General features: G+C 49.9%; 1 long non-coding RNA gene across 1 annotated transcript in view; it reads left to right on the top strand.

Moving 5' to 3' along the window:
• The window catches only part of LOC123651296, a 30,971-nt gene extending 14,164 nt beyond the window's left edge, over positions 1 to 16,807 (top strand). Inside the window, exon 3 of the long non-coding RNA XR_006739918.1 lies at positions 16,758 to 16,807. This is a non-coding gene — a long non-coding RNA (uncharacterized LOC123651296). The remainder of the gene's footprint in view (positions 1 to 16,757) is intronic.
• The last annotated feature ends 947 nt before the right edge of the window (positions 16,808 to 17,754 follow it).

The following is a 17,754-nucleotide window of genomic DNA, read 5'->3' as shown; positions in this document are numbered from 1 at the left end:
ACATCCAAAGTCATTGTGTGAGGCCAGCATTATTTTAATTCTAAAACCAGATAAAGACACCACAAAAAAGGGAAATTACAGGCTAATATCCCAGAGAAACATACATGCAGAAATCCTCAACAAAGTATTAACACACCAAGTTCAGCAATTCTATCTAATAAAGAGGGAATATGCAAATTGACCATCACCCCATCACAAAGATGGCTGTGCCCACAACATAGGCGGGGTTTCCATAACACAAGATGGCTGCACCCACAGTAGAGGCTGAGTTCCCATAACAAGCCTTAAGGAGCATCAGCTGGGACCTGAGACTGCGTGGCCCTGGGCCAGGACAGGACATCTGAGCTTACGCCCCCCTGCCCGGCAGAGGTTGACAGGGGCCTTCAGGCCACAGTCCCCACACCGTGGGGCCTGACAGGGGACCTCAAGGTGCAACCTCCACCCCGGTGCTGAGCCGGGGAACCTCAGGCCAGGCCCCCATGCCGGTCTGGGGGACCGGAGGCTGTGTCCCCCACCTGGCAGGGGTTGATGGGGGACCTCAGACTGCACCCCCCTCCCAGTGGGATTTGATAGAGGATCTCAGGCCACATCCCCTGCCTGGCAGGACTTGACAGAGGACCTAGAGGTGCGCCCCCCACCCTGGTGCTGGGCTGGGGGACCTCAAGCTGCGCCACCTGCCCTGGCAATGGGATGGCGGATCTGAGGGTGCTCTGGGAGACCTAAGGCTGAGCCCCCCACCCAGTGGGGCTTGACAAGGGTGGGCTGGCCAGGTCTGGATCTTGCCCAATGTGGGGGAGGGCTGGCTGGGTCTGGGTCTCACATGATTTTGGGGTGCCGTGGGGGGGGGATTTATTCTGGGTCCTGCAGTGCACCCCAGACTCTGACAGGAGGAAGATTTTCATATACATTTTACTAATTTTCTTTAATTTCTGACACTTTTATTACAGAGAAAGGGCAAATAGCAATATTAAAATGTTTCCTCCAATTAATCCCCTTTTAATGTGCATGAATTTCATGCACCAGGCCACTAGTACATTATAAAGATCATTTATTACTGGAATACAAGGTTGGCACAACATCCAAAAATCAATTAATGTGTTATATCTCATAAACAAAATGAAAGATAAAAATCATAAGATCATATCAATAGATACAGAAAACACATCAGATAAAATACAGCACTCATCCTACCTAATCCTACCTAATAAAAGAGCAATATGCAAATTAACCATCACTCCGCTACACCCACAAGCCACCCCATCACCCAATCAGAGCGAGTATGCAAATTAACCCCAATCAAGATGGCTGAGGCCACAGAGAACAAGAAAGAGCTTGGGTTACCCTGGCAATGGAGGAAGCCAAGCTTTCCACACACCTTGGAGGGCCCAGGCCTCCACTCAAGGGTACAAAGTTTCAATTGTAAAAGGTAAATAAATCCCAGATACCAGGGCCTCCGCTTGGGTTGCCAAAGGGCATGGCTGGCCTACAAAGCACCACAGGCCCCTTGCCCAAGCGGCCCCATACCCCAAGGGAACCCCCACTCTGATCTAAGACACCCTTCAGGGCAAACCAGCTGGCCCCCACCCATGCACCAGGCCTCTATCCTATGTACAATAATAAAAGAGTAATATGCAGATTGACCATAACTCCAATACACAAGATGGCTGCCCCCATGTGGTCAAAGATCCTGCCCCCATGTGGACACAAGATGGCTACCACAAGATGGCCAGCAAGGGAGGGCAACTAGGAGGCACCAGGCCTAGAAGGAAGGGCTGTTAGAGGGACAAGGCCTGCCAGGAAGAGCAGTTGGGAGTGATCAGCCCTGCAGGGGAGGGCAGTTAGGGGTGACCAGGCTGACAGAGGAGGGAAGTTGGGGGCAAACAGGCTGGCAGGAGAGCAGTTAGACATCAATCAGACTAGCAGGGGAGTGGTTAGGGGTGATCAGGAAGGCAGGCAGGTGAGCAGTTGGGAACCAGCAGTCCTGGATTGTGAAAAGGATGTTTGACTGCCTGTTTCATGGGACTAGGCCTAAACAGGCAGTCAGACATCCCTCTAGGGGTCCCAGATTGGAGTGGGTGCAGTATGGGCTCAGGTACATCCCCTCCTGTGCATGAATTTTGTGAACCGGGCCTCTAGTTTATTATAAAAATTCTCAGCAAAGTGGAAATAAAGGGAATGTACCCAAAATAATAAAAGCCATTTATGCCAAAACCACAGCTAACATCATTCTCAACAGGAAAGCTAGCATTGTACTTAAGACCAGGAAGAAGATCAGGATACCCCCAATAACCACTCCCATTCAACACAGTCTCAGGAGTTCCAGGCACAGCAATCAGAGGAAGAAAAAGATAAAAGGCCCCCAAACTGAAAAGAAGTAACACTGTCATTACTGCAGATGACATGATACTGTGTATACAGAACCCTAAAGATCCCCCCAAACTACCAGAACTGAGAAATGAACTGAGTAAATTAGCGGAAATGGTCTGCATTTTAATATACCAATAGTGAACTGTCAGAAAGGGAAGTTAAGTTTACAATTGCTTTAAAAATACCTATGAATAAATTTAACCAAAGAGGAAAAAGACCTGTACTCAGAAGATTATGAGACACTGAAGAAAGAAACTGAAGAAGATCCGAATAAATGGGAGTAGATACCATGCTCAAGAATATGAAGAAATAACATAATTAAATATACATAGTGCCCGAAGAAATCTATTGGTTCAATGCAATTTCTATTTAATACAATGGCACCTTTCACAGAACTAGAATAATTTTAAAATTTATATAAAACCATAAAAAATCCTGAATAGCTACAGCAATCTTGAGAAAGAAGAACAAAGGTAGAGTTATCATGCTACCTGATATCAAAATATATTATGAGGTCATAATAATAAAAAAGTATGGTACTGCTGAAACCGGTTTGGCTCAGTGGATAAAGCATTGGTCTGCGGACTGAAAGGTCCCAGGTTCGATCCCCGTCAAGGGCATGTACATTGGTTGTGAGCACACCCCCAGTAGGGGACATGCAAGAGGCAGCTGATCCATGATTCTCTCTCATCAATGTTTCTAGCTCTCTATCCCTCTCCCTTCCTCTCTGTAAAAAATCAATAAAAATATATTTATTTTAAAAAAAAGTATGGTACCGGCATAAAATCAGACACAGATCAATGGAACTCCAAATGGGCCACAAGCAGACAGGAGGAGGCTGTGTGTGCAGGTGAGGCCCAGAGCAGAGATGGAGACAGAGGCGGAGGGCCTGCCTGGGCTGGTGTGGTGGTGGTTTGGACAGCTCTGGAGTGGACACAGGCAGGGGGGCCGGGGACGCTGTGAGCCAGGTGTGGGTCCAGGCCCCCCGGGGCCGGCCTCCCGCAATGCCGATCCGGCCTGACTCCCACAGTAGCCGGTGCTGCACGTGTCAGGCTTGGGTCCCAGCCCCCCGCAGGGCACATCCTTGCACAATTTCAATCGCGTGCTGGGCTCTAATAATATTCTAATATCTATGTATGGTGTCAGGTGGGTGCAAGCCTTAGCGAGGGATCACACTGTAAGTTACGTAAATGTCTAAGCACTATGCCACATCTGCAAGCAATGCAATGTTCAATGTCAACTGTAGCTAATTTTCCATGTCTGCAGGGCACTTGTTAAGCTTAAATTAAATGTGTGAAGCACAGTTCCTGAAGGCGCAGGCCCTGGCTAACCCACAGCGGCTGTGACGGCGAGGATCCGGCAGGTTATAACACCTGCAGCACAGGCCGTGGGGGGCCTGTCTGCACTCTTCCAAGCGGGCGGCGCTCTGAGACCCGACTTTCTTTGGCAGAATCTGCACTCTGCACCTTGCACTTGTGCTAGACCGGGAACCCCAGAGGACCCTGGGAAATTGTCATGGTTGTCCAGATGGGTGTGGTCCTGACTAGCAGGCTACAGCCCAGAGACTGGGCACAGAGACTGGGCACACCTGCACCAACTCACTTTGCCAACACAGTGCCCGGCAGAGATGTGCTCACCATGCATGGAGGGCTCCCTTCTGTTGGCCGCTGTTTTCTGCTGAGACACAGACTTCCCAGAGCCCTGGCTGTCAGCTCCGGAGGACTCAGATCAGAGGGTAAGCAGATAACTGGCATCTTCCAAGACTCTTGTCCTCAATCCACTTCAAGATGCCACTGCTGATAACTTTAGTCCTCAAAGCGAGGTCATTCCTGGACCCATGTCTTCCCTCCTTCCAGACCCGTAGAATATTCTAGGGGCCAGCTGCCTCCCGTTGGCAGAATAATTGAGCGGATGGCCTGGGCTCTTTCTGATAAAGAGTCAAACTGCATGTGCACGCGTGTGGATCTGGTGAAGGGTAAGCACCACCCCCAGGAGAGCGCGGAGACACAGCACCCAGGACAGTGCCTGCCTGGCCGCGCTCCTCGGCTCAGTCAGACTCGGTAGCTGTAGCCAGGGAACTACCCTCCATGCTAACAGCTGGCCACATTCTCTCTTTTTTGATTGCCAAAGAAATCTGTGGAGTCAACAAGCCTCCAAGTCTGTCTGAACTGAGACAAGTAAATGTGGATCATTTGTTTTGTGAGTCAGCAGATATAAGCTATTGTGAAAAGTCACTAACTTCCTGATGAAAAGCAGTGAGTTCTGTTTATAGTATTAACTAGAGGCCTGGTGCACAAAATTTGTGCACTTGGGGGTTCCCCTCAACCTGGCCTGTGCTCTCTTGTAGCCCAGGACTCCTTGGGGGATGTCAGCCTGCAGGCCTAAGCCAGCATTGGATATCCCTCTCAGTTCGGGAGCCCCCACTCCTTACCCTCCTAGTCATTGCCCTCATCCCACTCCTGGGCCCACCGGGCCACCTTCCTCCCTGTCATGTTGGGGGTAAGTATCGCTGCCTCAATAGGCCTAGCTTGGGGGGGGGGGGGCTGGGTAACAGCATAATCTCTGCTCAGGATTTCAAGGACAAACTCCAGATAGCCCTGGAGTCTACCACTACCTCCTTAGCTTCCCTGCAGCGGCAAGTAACATCGATAGCCCAAATAGCCCTGCAGAACTGAAGGGCCCTAGACCTTCTTACTGCGGAAAGAGGAGGAACCTGCATGTTCCTTCAAGAAGAATGCTACTACTACATCAACGAGTCTGGAGCGGTGAACGGAATGTGCAGACCCTGACTAAGCTGAGTGAAGAATTACGTGCAAGACACTTGCAGGACAACTCTCTTTTCGGCTGGCTCCAAAGCCCTTTAGCTACCTGGATCCTACCCCTGATAGGGCCCCTAATTCTCATCTGTGTCTTTTTTCCCCTAGCTCCCTGCCTCCTCAAATTCATCTGCTCCCGGGTCTCTGAAATGTCTTGGGTGACTGTAAACCAGCTCCTGCTCCATCCCTACACTCGGCTGCCCTCAGATCTGCCTCTGCCTGACCCTGGCCTTTAACATTCCCCACCCTCTTCGCCCCCTGGTCAGCAGGAAGCAGTCAGAATGATTTTAGCGCCCCCTATCACCAAAAGGCCAGGATGTTAGGTCAAGGCGGGGAGGGGGTGGGAGCCTAGAGCCAATGCAAGCATCTGCAAGGCAGATGGTGACAAAGATAGCTGGCTGGCTGGTGCCTTCCGAGGGCCTTCCTGGCTCGGACTGGTTGCTGCCGCTCTGGGACAGGCGAGAACTTCCCTGGCCCACCCTCGGACCAGCGAGCTTCGCCCGGGAGCGCAGATTAAAACCTCCCCCTTTTGATCGCCTGATCTCCGTGTCTTGCTTCTGGGTCGCAAACCTCTCAGCTGGGACCTTACATTATCTAGCTCAGCGTTTTTCAACCGCTGTTCTGCGGCACACTAGTGTGCCGTGAGATGTTGCCTGGTGTGCCGTAGGTGCAGACAAGACAAGAGTTTTATAATTTTTCACTATTTTGTTTACTTAATATTTCATAATAAAGTAATTATAAAATACTTTCTTTGTGTTTATTTGATTCCTATTCAAGAGAATTACTTTATATATAGTCAATATAGGCACAGAGTTAAATTTTTTAACATTTTCTAATGGTGGTGTGCCTCGTGATTTTTTTCATGAAACAAGTGTGCCTTTGCCCAAAAAAGGTTGAAAAACACTGATCTAGCTTATTTCCAATTCTGACATTTCAATTCAATCTGTAAATGCTGCTATTATTTTTAATTTAAAATTGGTATTACTTTTCACTTTTTTTGTTCTTTAAAGTGCACTTGTTTCCCTCTCGGGAACAGGTTTCCCTGGAGCTCCTTCGGGGAACATGCTTTATGGCCCAGTACCAGGCGGGCACAGGCTCTGGGGCAGATCCGGGACCTGCTGCGGAACCTGCCGCTCACCGGGGAGGCACCCCAGTGTGGGTGTGGCATGGGCACGGGGTTCCTGAGAGGAGCCTGTAGTCAGCTATATCCTGTCTGATCACCAATGTGATACTAACGTCCGCTGTGATGACAGATAAAATGTAACTTAAGTTCAAATAAGGAAATGTATAAAGGAAAAGGGGAGGATTTCGTGATGCACAAAAGATGGGGCCATCAGGGCGTCTCGGTCCCTCCGGAGGGAGCGAGGCTGGATGGGGGGCAGCCTGGGCGGTCGGGGTGTGTGTGTGTGTGTGTGTGGGGGGGGAGCCTGGGGACCCCGGGGCTTTGGCTCGGCCCGAAGCCTCAGTGGCCAGAAGGCAAAGCCACGCCCAGCCTCCGGTCCTGTCCCAGGTGAAGGGTCCCTGGCTGAGCCACTGCCTGTCCGGTCAGGGCACAGCTCCCAGCTCTCCCAGCGCCTCCCTCCTGGCATTCAAACCGGTTGGCAGGGGAGGAGGGGGGGCGGGGTGGGAGATGCAGGAGACAGAGGCCTGGTGGAGGGAGGGGTGGTCCGAGGTCAGAGCGGGGGTGGGGGGGGGTAGGAGGCCGCATACATGTCTGCGCCCAGCACCCAGCGGCCTCCGCCTGTGCCCTCCCTCCTGCAAAGGCCTCCAGTCTTACCGCGGAGCGGGGGGTGGCCGACTGGGTCCCCCTCTTTCTTTCTTTTTGTTTTCCCATTGACTTTTAGGGAGAGAGAGAGAGGAGAAAGAGAGAGAGAGAGAGAGAGAGAGAGAGAGAGAGAGAGAGAGAGAGAGAGAGAGAGAGAGAGAGAGAGGTAGATGTGGAGCAGCACATCCCGCAGCACCCGGATGAATGGACAGGATGGACGGATGGATGGGACCGACAGGATAGATGGGATGGACAGAATGGACAGGATGGACAGGATGGACTGAATGGACCGAGTGGACGGGATGGACGAAGTGGATGGGATGGACGGGATGGACGGATGGATGGGACAGACAGGATGGATGAGATGGATGGGATGGACAGATGGACGGGATGGGCGGATGGACGGATGGACAGGATGGATGAGATGAACGGGATGGATGGGATGGGCGGGATGAACGGGACGGACGGGATGGACAGGATGGATGGAGTGGACCGGATGGACGGGACGGACGGGATGGACGGAGCCGGGAACCACCCCCGCGGAGCCCCAGGGCCCACCTCGTAGTATTTGCCGTCGGCGTAGCAGCCGCAGCTGGGCGGCGGGATGCAGCTGCGGCCGTTGAGCACGAAGCCTGCGTCGCACTGGCAGCCCTCCACGCAGTAGTGGCCGCAGTCACTCTTGAGGCGGATGGCGGCGCAGCGCGGCTGGCACACGCTCACGCAGCTCTCGTAGTGGCTGTGCGGCGGGCAGGTGACGGCTGCAAGGACACAGGGGCTCAGCACCGGAACGGGGAGTGGGGCGCCCTGCTCCATCACCCTCTGCTCTGGGGAGCCCCAGCCAGGACCTCTAAGGAAAGGGCGGGCGAGCAGAGCAGGCGGAGGTGCAGGAGGTTCCTCACAGACTGTCCTCTGCTCCCTTAACCCGCCTCCCTACACCCTCTCCATCCGCCCCAGCAGGCACCCCCACCGGCCTGAGCACCCACTCCGCTCTCTCTCAGCCAGCTGCCCCCCCAGCCCACCACACCCCCTCCCCAGGCCTCCATCAACCCCCGCTCAGCCAACCCGAGCGCCTCCTGCTCTCAGCTTCCCTTCCAGGCCGCAGCTTGGAGGGCGGCCTCTGCCCTGGTCTCCCAGAAGGTGGAGGCGGGTGCGCAGACCCCTCAGCTCTGCTCTGAGGCTTCACCTGCAGGTGCTGTCATGGAAAGCGGTTAGGGTTCCGGCAAAGAGGGGGCTCTGGAGATGAGCGGCCAGGGCCTCAATCTGTGACATGCAGACACCCAGCTCCTACTTCATGACCTGTGAGCTCAGAAGCAGTGCTGAGCGGAGCGTGCCAGTGAGTGTGAGCCATCATTAAAGAGTCTGCTCGGGGCCTCATAGGAGCTGGCTTTAGAGGTGCACATAGACAGCACAGCCACCCACATGTGAGAATTCCTACTGCACTCGCATTGCCGTGTGATAGATTTACGTGTTTGTGCTACTGCTTGTACAATACATACATTTCCCTCCCTCCTGAGTGAACCTGTACAATCCCTGAAAGTGAAATGACTGGGTAAGAGGGTCTGTACCTTTAAATTCCTGACAGATGCCACTGCCCTTCCTTCTGAAGAGGCTGCGCCACTCCCCGCCTCCCCCACTCCCCGCCGGCGCAGCAGGAGGACAGTGACCCCACACTCCCCTGGACTGCTCATCACCAAAGCTACTGCTCCTCGAATATACGAAAAGCTAAATGCTGTGGCTCCAAGGGATTGCATCCAGAACATATAGAGAACTCCTAAAGCTCAACAACAAAATAAACAACAGCTTGACTTAAACGTGGGCACAGGCCCTGAGGAGACATTCCACCAGTGAAGATATATGAAGGAGGATTACGAATGACCAATAAGAACAAAAAATACGTTCCAGGTTCCTAAAAATCAGAGACATGCAAACCCAACGACAATGAGACCTCACACGCATTAGAACAGCTGCTACTAGCACACAGGATAAAAACACTGGGGGGCCTTACACCACGGAATACTGTGCAGCTGTAAAGAAGGGGGCTATCTTACCCTTCGGGACAGCATGGAAGGACCTGGGGAGCATTATGCTAAGTGAAATAAGCCAGTCAGAGAAAGAAAAGCATCACATAACCTCACTTATTTGTGGAATCCAATGAACAAAATGAATTGACCAATAAAATAAGACCCAAAGCATAGAGACAGGGAACAGACTGACACACCTCGATGTGGTGTTGGGGGGACTAGAAGAGATAAACAAAGAAGTTATATATCTATATGCACAGGCCCTGGCCACGGGCAATAGGGGGTGAAGACTGGGGGTGGGTTGGGGCTGGGAGGATAGAGGGTGAAAGGGAGGGGAGAAGGGGAGACATCTATAATACTATCAATAAAAACACACATTAAAAAATACACAGGAAAATAGCAAGTATCAGCAAAGTGGAGAAATTAGAGCTCTGTGCACAGGTGGGTTCTGAAGTGAGGGTGTCACTGCTGTGGCAAACACTAGGGCAGGCCTTCAGAAACTAAACATGGAGATAACTGTATGGTCCAATGACTGCACATCTAGCTCTATACTCAAAATATTCGGAAAAATATCTCAAAAGGATATATGTGCAGCCATGTTCATAGCACTATTCACAATAGCTAGGATGTACAAGCAGCCCAAGTGCCATCGATGAATGAATGGATAAACAGGAAGCGGAAGCGGCATAAGCATAAACAGAGTATTATTCAGCTTTGACAAGGAAGCAAGTTCTACTTATACAGCATCAGTGCTCCTTGAGGGCACTGCATGATGTGAAATAAGCTGCTCATGAAAGACAGACACTGCATGACTCCGCTCACACTAGGATCTCAAGTACTCAAGCTGGCAGAGACAGCAATTTGAGCACTGGTCACTGGGTGTTGGGAATGGGAGCTGTTGTTTATTGGGTGGGGAATTTCAGTTTTGCAAGATAACAAGAGTTATGGTGGATGGTGGTGGTGGTGGTGGTCACACAACATGGGTACTTAAGGGCACCGAGTGTGCACTGGAAGTGCTTACATGCACAAATCCTGCCATATGTGTTTTACCATACTAAAAGTGCTGTATCTGTTACATCCATTCTCTGTGTGGCCATCTCTTCTCACTGTTTACAACCCATTTGTGTGTCTTTCTCTGTTAACTCTTTCAATGGCCTTCTCACATTTTGTTTTATTAAATTACTACCGTATTTCCCCGAAAATAAGACATCCTCCGAAAATAAGACCTAGTGCATGGAAAGATAAGGCATCCCCTGAAAATAGGACCTAGTGCAACTTTGGGAGAAAAAACTAATATAAGACACTGTCTTATTTTTGGGGAAACAGGGTAGAGAACTGGTGCACAAAATTCATGCGGGGGGGGTGAGGGGGGTGGAGGAGGGTGGCCCTCAGCCCAGCCTGCACCCTCTCCCATCTGGGATCTCTCTCACAATTCAGGACTGCTAGCTCCCAACTGCTCGCCTGCCTCTTCTTCCTGATTGCCCCTAACCGCTTCTGCCTGCCAGCCTGATCACCCCCTAACCACTCCCCTGCCAGCCTGATTGATGCCTAACTGCTCCTCTGCCAGTCTATTTGCCGCCAACTTTCCTCCTCTGCTGGTTTGGTCATCCCTAACTGCCCTCCTCTGCAGGCTTGATTGCCCCCAACTGCCCTCCCTTGCAGGCCTGGACCCTCTTAACTGACCTCCCCTGTTGGCCATCATATGGTGGCCATCTTGTGTCCACATGGGGGCAGCCATCTTTGGCCACATGGGGGCAGCCATCTTGTATGTTGAAGTGATGGTCAATTTGCATATTACTCTTTTATTAGATAGGATAAGATCTTTATAAATTAAAATAGGTGTTTGTGATTCAGTTGTTATTAAATATTTTTCATTTGTCACCTGACTCTGCTTATGTAGACACGCATTTGATTGCTTCCATGGTGTTCTGATATGGAGAAATTTGAAATTGTAAAGTAGTCAGGTTTCCCTTATGGCTCTCGGTGTTTTGCTTAGGAAAGGTGTATCTATGATACTGCAAGATCACCAAACCCAACCAAACAAAACTCCCTTGTTTTTCTAATACTTTCATAACATCACTATTTTTTAATTTTGGTTTTGTCTGAATTTTATTTGGAGTGAAGGGTGAAGGAGGAATTTAGCTATTTTTCTCCAATGAATTGAAATGCCACTTTATTCTGTAGTCATTTTCCTTTGGTGTTTGGACCTGTTCTATGTTTCTCACCTTCTGTTGGGGGTCTTTCTGTTCATGTCCCAGTGAGGCTCTATAATACGTTTCAGCAGCTGGCTTAAAAAGGTCCTTCTTTTGTTGTTTCAAGTGGCTGGTCCCATTCCTCCCACCTGACCGTGAACTTCTTATTTTAGTCTTCTGACTCATTCATGGCACCCTCAATATTGAGCACATGGCAGGAGGTTAATAAGCATTTGAGTTTTAAAGACAAACTTTGAATTACGAATACTGATTCTCTCAACCCCAGTGAAGTAACGAGGCTGAGTGACAGCTCTCCACCGGCTTCCCACACGGTCCCGAGGTGCCTCTTCCCAGGGCTGGGCTGAGCCGGCCTTGGCTCCCAGGGGAGCGGGACGCCGGGCCCCTGAAGAGCGATGTTGTAGGACAGAATGGACAGGGGGTGGAGTGGCCTGGTTTGAGCCCTGCTCTGCCATGAACCAGCAGTGCCACGCAGGGCAGGCTGCTTGCCCAGTCTAAACCTCTTTCCTCATCTGTAAAATGGGTGCAATAACATCTCCCTCATCACTCAATTACAAGAGAAAGCGAGGCCCAGTTTTTAAAGCTTCTGGCATGATGCCGGGTGAGGTGGTAGCTCCTGTTAGAGCAGGCCCTGTCGGAGGAGCAGTAGTAGCTTTCCTTGTTACTCCACCGAAGCTCACTGATCCCCGGAGGACTCTGTAAGAAGATCCCTCAGTACCACACTGTGCAGCCAGGACTCTGAAGCAGCCACTGGTGACAGGGAGAAGGATATGATACTAGTCAGCCTGATGACACTGACCAGGCACCAGGCCTGTGGCCGCGCAGGAGACACCACCCCATGTGATGCCACGGCGGCTGGCGGACACCACCTGCTCCCGATCCTCCATGTGTGCCTTCTGCATGAGGGGAGCCTCCAGGCCCCAGGGCCGGGCCTGACCGCTGGGGAGGCAGCACTCACTGGGGAGCACACTGCCTCTGGGTGCAGCTATAACAGCCACATGGGCCACAGAGCAGGCCTGGCATTTGTCAGAGCCGATCCTGATGCACAGACCGCTTTCTTCTCTTATTTCCTTTCACTCCCGAGCACTGTGAGTCCTCATCTTATTTTATTGTTTAAAATATATTTGTATTGATTTCAGAGAGGAAGGGAGAGGGAGAGAAACATCAATGAGGAGACTCTTTGATCGGCTGCCTTCTGTACGCCCCACACTGGGGACTGGGCCTGCAACCTGGGCCTGTGCCCTGACTGGGCATTGAACCATGGCCAGTTCATAGGTCGATGCTCACCCATTGAGCCACACTGGCCAGGCAAGTCGCCCCTATTAAGGCTCTGAGAGCATGATAGACTCAGTTAAATGAATTTTGAGAATCGGTTAGAAATCAAGACGATTCCCTCCCCTCCCCGGGATGTCCCACCGGGTGAGTGCGGTCTCAGGTGAGGAACTGGCACTAACTCCGTCTCCAGGCCTGCTGACCGCACTGCCCGTCGGAGCAGCCTCCACCCGCTCAGCGGAGCCACATCTGACCTTCCTCCTGCACTGCCTCTCATTGCAGCCTGGGCACCGATGGGTCAGTTCTCCGGAGAACGCGGAGGGGCATTCGTCCCACCTTTACTTCTCGTGGTTGGTCAGATCTGGTCACAAACAAAAATACTCAAGACCCACTGTCTCTGCTCTCCGATCTCTCAGATTGAATGGCTGAGCTGGGCTCGGGCTCTCACAGATTTTTCTCTGCTTTTTACATTTGAAATGAAAAACTAAGCTGCCCCCATGTGTGTGCTCCCCACCCTCACCCACACGGTCTTTAAAGTATCGTCTTATCTCTGGGTTAGCTTTTCTTTCTGCGGCCAGCGCCACCATCTCTCCGGCCCTCCTCGGCCATCCCCCGTCCAGAGGCCACGCAGATGCCATGGGCACTGGGAAGCAGAGGCGGGCGGGATGGGGTCCCAGGCTGAGGCGAGGACACTGCGCTGAGGGCCCTGGGCCCAGCTCTCCACCGCAACATGCTGAGGAGGCCACTGGTGTCCGGGACAAACTTCAAGGAGGGGGAGAGAGGCTGCTGGTCGAAGGGTGGGAGGACAGGAAAATGTCTTCAGATCTTCACGAAATCCCCTTCCTAACCTGCGTCCTCACCCCGTTTGATGGTCAGCCCTGGGGCCTCGCTCCAAAGCGGTAGGGAGACCTTTGCCTTCAGAAGTGATGTCACACGGGCTTGCTAACTCAGTTCCTTTCCTCCTCTTAAGTGAGAAATATGAGACCCACAGTTAAGATGAGAGTTCCTGGCATTAGTTCCTCAGAACAATTCTTCCTGTGACATCTGCTCACAGCAGGGGGAGCCAGGGCATGGCATACGCTGTGCCTCTCCCAGCCCAGCCCTCCTGGAGGGCAGGTCAGCCGTGCCCCGGGGGCAGGGGAAGGGGCTCCCTGCAGTGGGTCTCAGGATGGAGCAAGCAGTGTCCTCAAAACTCTGTCCACACTTGCACCCGCTCAGGGCCCCGGCACCACAGCCCTGGGCTGACCCCATGAACCCATGGCGGCTCCAGGTTACCTGGCCGCTGGCTTTTTGTTGCCTGTTTATGAAGTTACAGAGGCAATGAGTGTGCCAGTCACTCCTGGCACCATGGCTCCAGCACCTCACTCGGGGGCCAATTCTGGATGAAATGCTATGAACACATTTCTCTCCTTCTTCCCCTGTCCTCCCACATGCTACATGAGCTAATTATGTGGAATATAAATGAACTGTGGAGTATTAAACGATAACACTGTTTCTGGGTTTTCATCCAAATCTCCTTCCCCAGAATGCAAAGGGAGTTTGTTCTCTGCGACCAAGGCTTATCACGTCTTTAGAGCCCCAGCATTTGGCATCTCTCTGTAGCCTTTTTATGCAGCTAGATCTAAACAGAAGTCAATGTAGCTAAGGAGACTGAGATGGGAAAACACTAGGCAATAGTGATTTCTCCTCCAGTTTTTTCCTAGTACACTGAGTTAGATGAAGGCAGATTGTTTCCAGTACATAGTGTACCATTATACGGTATGGGTTAAGAGCATAAGCTTTGAGATTAAAAAGGTCAAATTCAGACTTTGCCACTGAGATAGTATAACTTTAGGCAAGTTATGTAATTCCTCAGAGTCTCGGGTTTTGCCAACTCACTGGGTCACTGGAGAGAATAAATAAGATGATGCTGATGAAATGTTCAGCACAGGGACTGGCCCAGCAAGCCACTGGTGTAAGAATACCATTTAGCATGCATAAAACGTGCTGCTGTCTGTCAACGACCCAATGTTATCCTCCTGGTGTTTCTGTAGCATAAAGGGTGTAGACAAAGGCTGTATCACAGCATTATTGGGGGGGTAGGGGTAGAGGAGACTAAGAACTAGGGAGGAAATGCTCCAAGGATAAGGCAAGGCTAGAATCAAGGGGCTCTCTACACCTTATGGTGTGTCATAAGCACAAAGTCTGATACATGACATATATGAATCAAATAGACTAACACACTAGACAAAGCCTATATATTAATAGTAAAGAATGGGCCCATGAAGTTCTAGAGCTAACTAACTAACTAACCTACTAACTAACTCTTTTCCTATAGGTCCTTCGTTAGAATTTGAAAAAATATAAATATTATTAATTTCAGAGAGGAAGGGAGAAGGAGAGAGAAATAGAAACATCAATGATGAGAGGGAGTCATTGATCACTGCCTCCTGTGTGCCCCTGACCTAGAATCGTGTGACCTCCTGGTTGATGCTCAATCATTGAGCCACACCGGCTGCAGACTCTGTGTTATATATAAATGATTGGGTCAAGCTGGTGAAACAGGTAAATGCTGTGCTTGCCACATCTCATGACCACATAAAAATTACAACTGAACAGCCATCATTCAGAACTTCCTGAAGTCCTACAACTTAAGGATATACAGAAGAAACCACATCGAGACAGATAGAAGGAGCTGTCCCATACCCACCTGTGGCAGATAAGAATTGGAAGGGACATCCCAATGGCAGAGATCTCCCCTGAGGAGGGAGGAGTCCTAGTCCCACACCAGGTTCCAAGGTTACAGTGCTGGGAAGAGAAGTCCCCATAACTTCTGGCTGCTGGGATGTCCCTGAAAACCAGCAGGGATCGTGGCTGAGTGAGACAGAGGCTGCTGGAGTCCCAGGCAGTTCCTCTTAAAGGACACACACATGGACTTACTGACAGTCTCACTCACTCCGAGCTCCAGCGCTGGGGCAGCAGCTTGACAGGAAAATATGGGGAAAACTTAATTGTCTGGTTTCAGGACAAGGACTGGAGTAGTTCTGTCCCAGACATAAGTGTCCCAGACATAATCCATTGTTCCTTTGTTGATCCCTCTCAATACCCAGCCTGCACTCACATTTGGGCATCATGTCTGAGTCTCCATTAACCTATCTAAAACTGTTTGTCCTGCCCTATGACTCCCTGACACCTTGCCCCACCCAACTTTCAGGTCCACTCAACCTGCTTCCAGTGGCTTTTCCTTACAAACAGACTATCTTGGTTCATGTTGTGAGATTTTTCTAAAATCTCTCAAAGTTTTACAAACCCCAAACAAACAGCATCTGGCCTTAGCATGCCTCATATGTCTTTCTATGCAGCCATCATCTTGGCACTAGCTGCTGCCTCAGTTCACAGCTTAGGCTCTTCAGGTACCTGCAAGCCCAGGACAAGTGGCGGCCATCTGCAGATAACTTTATGGCTCAGACCAAGTAGCCCCAAGTAGGGCACAGGCAGCAACCGACCTTGGCCTGCACCAGAGCCCCTACCAAGAGGCCCCATAACCAACACAGAGTGGCCAGATTTAAACCACACCAGAGCACCACCACCACAAATGACACACTCAGAGGTCAGGCACCAGAGCCCCACTAAAGCGAATCCTGCTTCATAGGGTCAGCCCCTACCCAACTATTCTGCTGTAGTAATTACCAGTCCTCACAAACAATCATCCCGAGCAACCAGCCAAGATCAACCAAGCATAAATTACAACAGAAAGGCATCCACACCCAAGAGATACATCTGGAACACCTGGCTCAGGTGACCAGGGAGACTGTGCCACTACATAAAGCCACTCTACCAAGAAAAGATGTAGCAGTTCTACCTAATACATAGAAACAAACACAGAGAGACAGTCAAAATGAGAAGGCATAGAAACATGTCCTAAATGAAAGAACAGAACTAAAATCCAGGGGGGGGGGGGGGGGGGAAGCCTAAACAAAATAAAGACAAGCAATCTACCAGATGCAGAGTTCAAAACACAGGTTATAAGGATGCACAATGATCTAATGAGAACTTCAACAACAAAGAGATAGGAAACATAAAATTAGAGATAGAAAACATTAAAAAAAAAAAACAGTCAGAAATGAAAAAATACAATAACTGAAATGGAGAATACATTAGAGGGAATCAACAATAGATTATATGAAGCAGAGTACAGAATCAGCAATCTGGAAGATAAGGTAGCAGAATAGCAAAAAGGAAACAATGAAAAATGATGAGAATGGCCCAGCCAGTGTTGCTCAGTAGTTGAGCACTGATTCATGCATCAAAAGAGCATAGGGCTGAGACCAGTTTGGCTCAGTGGATAGAGCATCAGCCTGCAGACTGAAAGGTCCCAAGTTTGATTCTGGTCAAGGGCATGTACCTTGGTTGTGGGCACATCCCCAGTAGGGGGTGTGCAGGAGGCAGCTGATCGATGTCTCTCTCATCGATGTTTCTAACTCTCTATCCCTCTCTCTTCCTCTCTGTGAAAAATCAATAAAATATATTTTTAAAAAAGAGAAAGAAAGAAAGAGAGAGAGAAAGAGAGAGAGAAAGAGAGAGAGAGAGTGTATAGGTTTGATTCCCAATCAGGGCACATGCCTGTGGTTATAGGCTTGATCTCTAGCCTATCGATTCTCTCACATCACAGATGTTTCTATCTCCCTCTCCCTAAAATCGATAAATGCATATTTAAAAAAAAAACACAGATGAGGATGGTTTAAGGGGCATCTGGGACAACATCAATTGTACCAACATTTGCATCATAGGGGTCCCAGAAGAAGAGAGAGAGCAAGGAATTATAAACCTATTTGAAGAAATACTGATGAAAATCTTCCTTGATATGGTGAAGAAAATAGACATATAAGCATAGGAAGTGTAGAGAGTCCCAAAATAGATGAACCCAAAGTTTTGAACCAAGACACATAATTAAAATGCCAAAGGTTAAAGACAAAGAATTTTAAAAGCAGCAAGAGAATAGCAGCTAGTTACCTACAAGGGGCTTCCAACTGATCTCTCAACAGAAACTTTGCAGGCCAGAAGGGACTGGCACAAAATATCCAAAGTGAGGAGAAGCAATCGAGGTTAGTTACCCTACCCAGAAAAAGCTCTCATTTAGAATTGAAGGACAGGCAAAGAGCTACCACTAAAAGAGCACATCACCACCAAAGCAGTAATGAAACATTAAAGGGTCTTCTTTAAGAAGAAGAAAAAGATGAAAAATATTAATAATAAAATGGCAATTACTATATATCTGTAAACAATTACTTTAAATGTAGATTAAATGCACCCCCCCCAAAAAA

Source organism: Pipistrellus kuhlii, unplaced genomic scaffold (genome assembly GCF_014108245.1).
Source record: "Pipistrellus kuhlii isolate mPipKuh1 unplaced genomic scaffold, mPipKuh1.p scaffold_m20_p_45, whole genome shotgun sequence".
Lineage (NCBI taxonomy): Eukaryota > Metazoa > Chordata > Mammalia > Chiroptera > Vespertilionidae > Pipistrellus > Pipistrellus kuhlii.
This window is presented reverse-complemented; position numbering and strand designations above follow the sequence as displayed.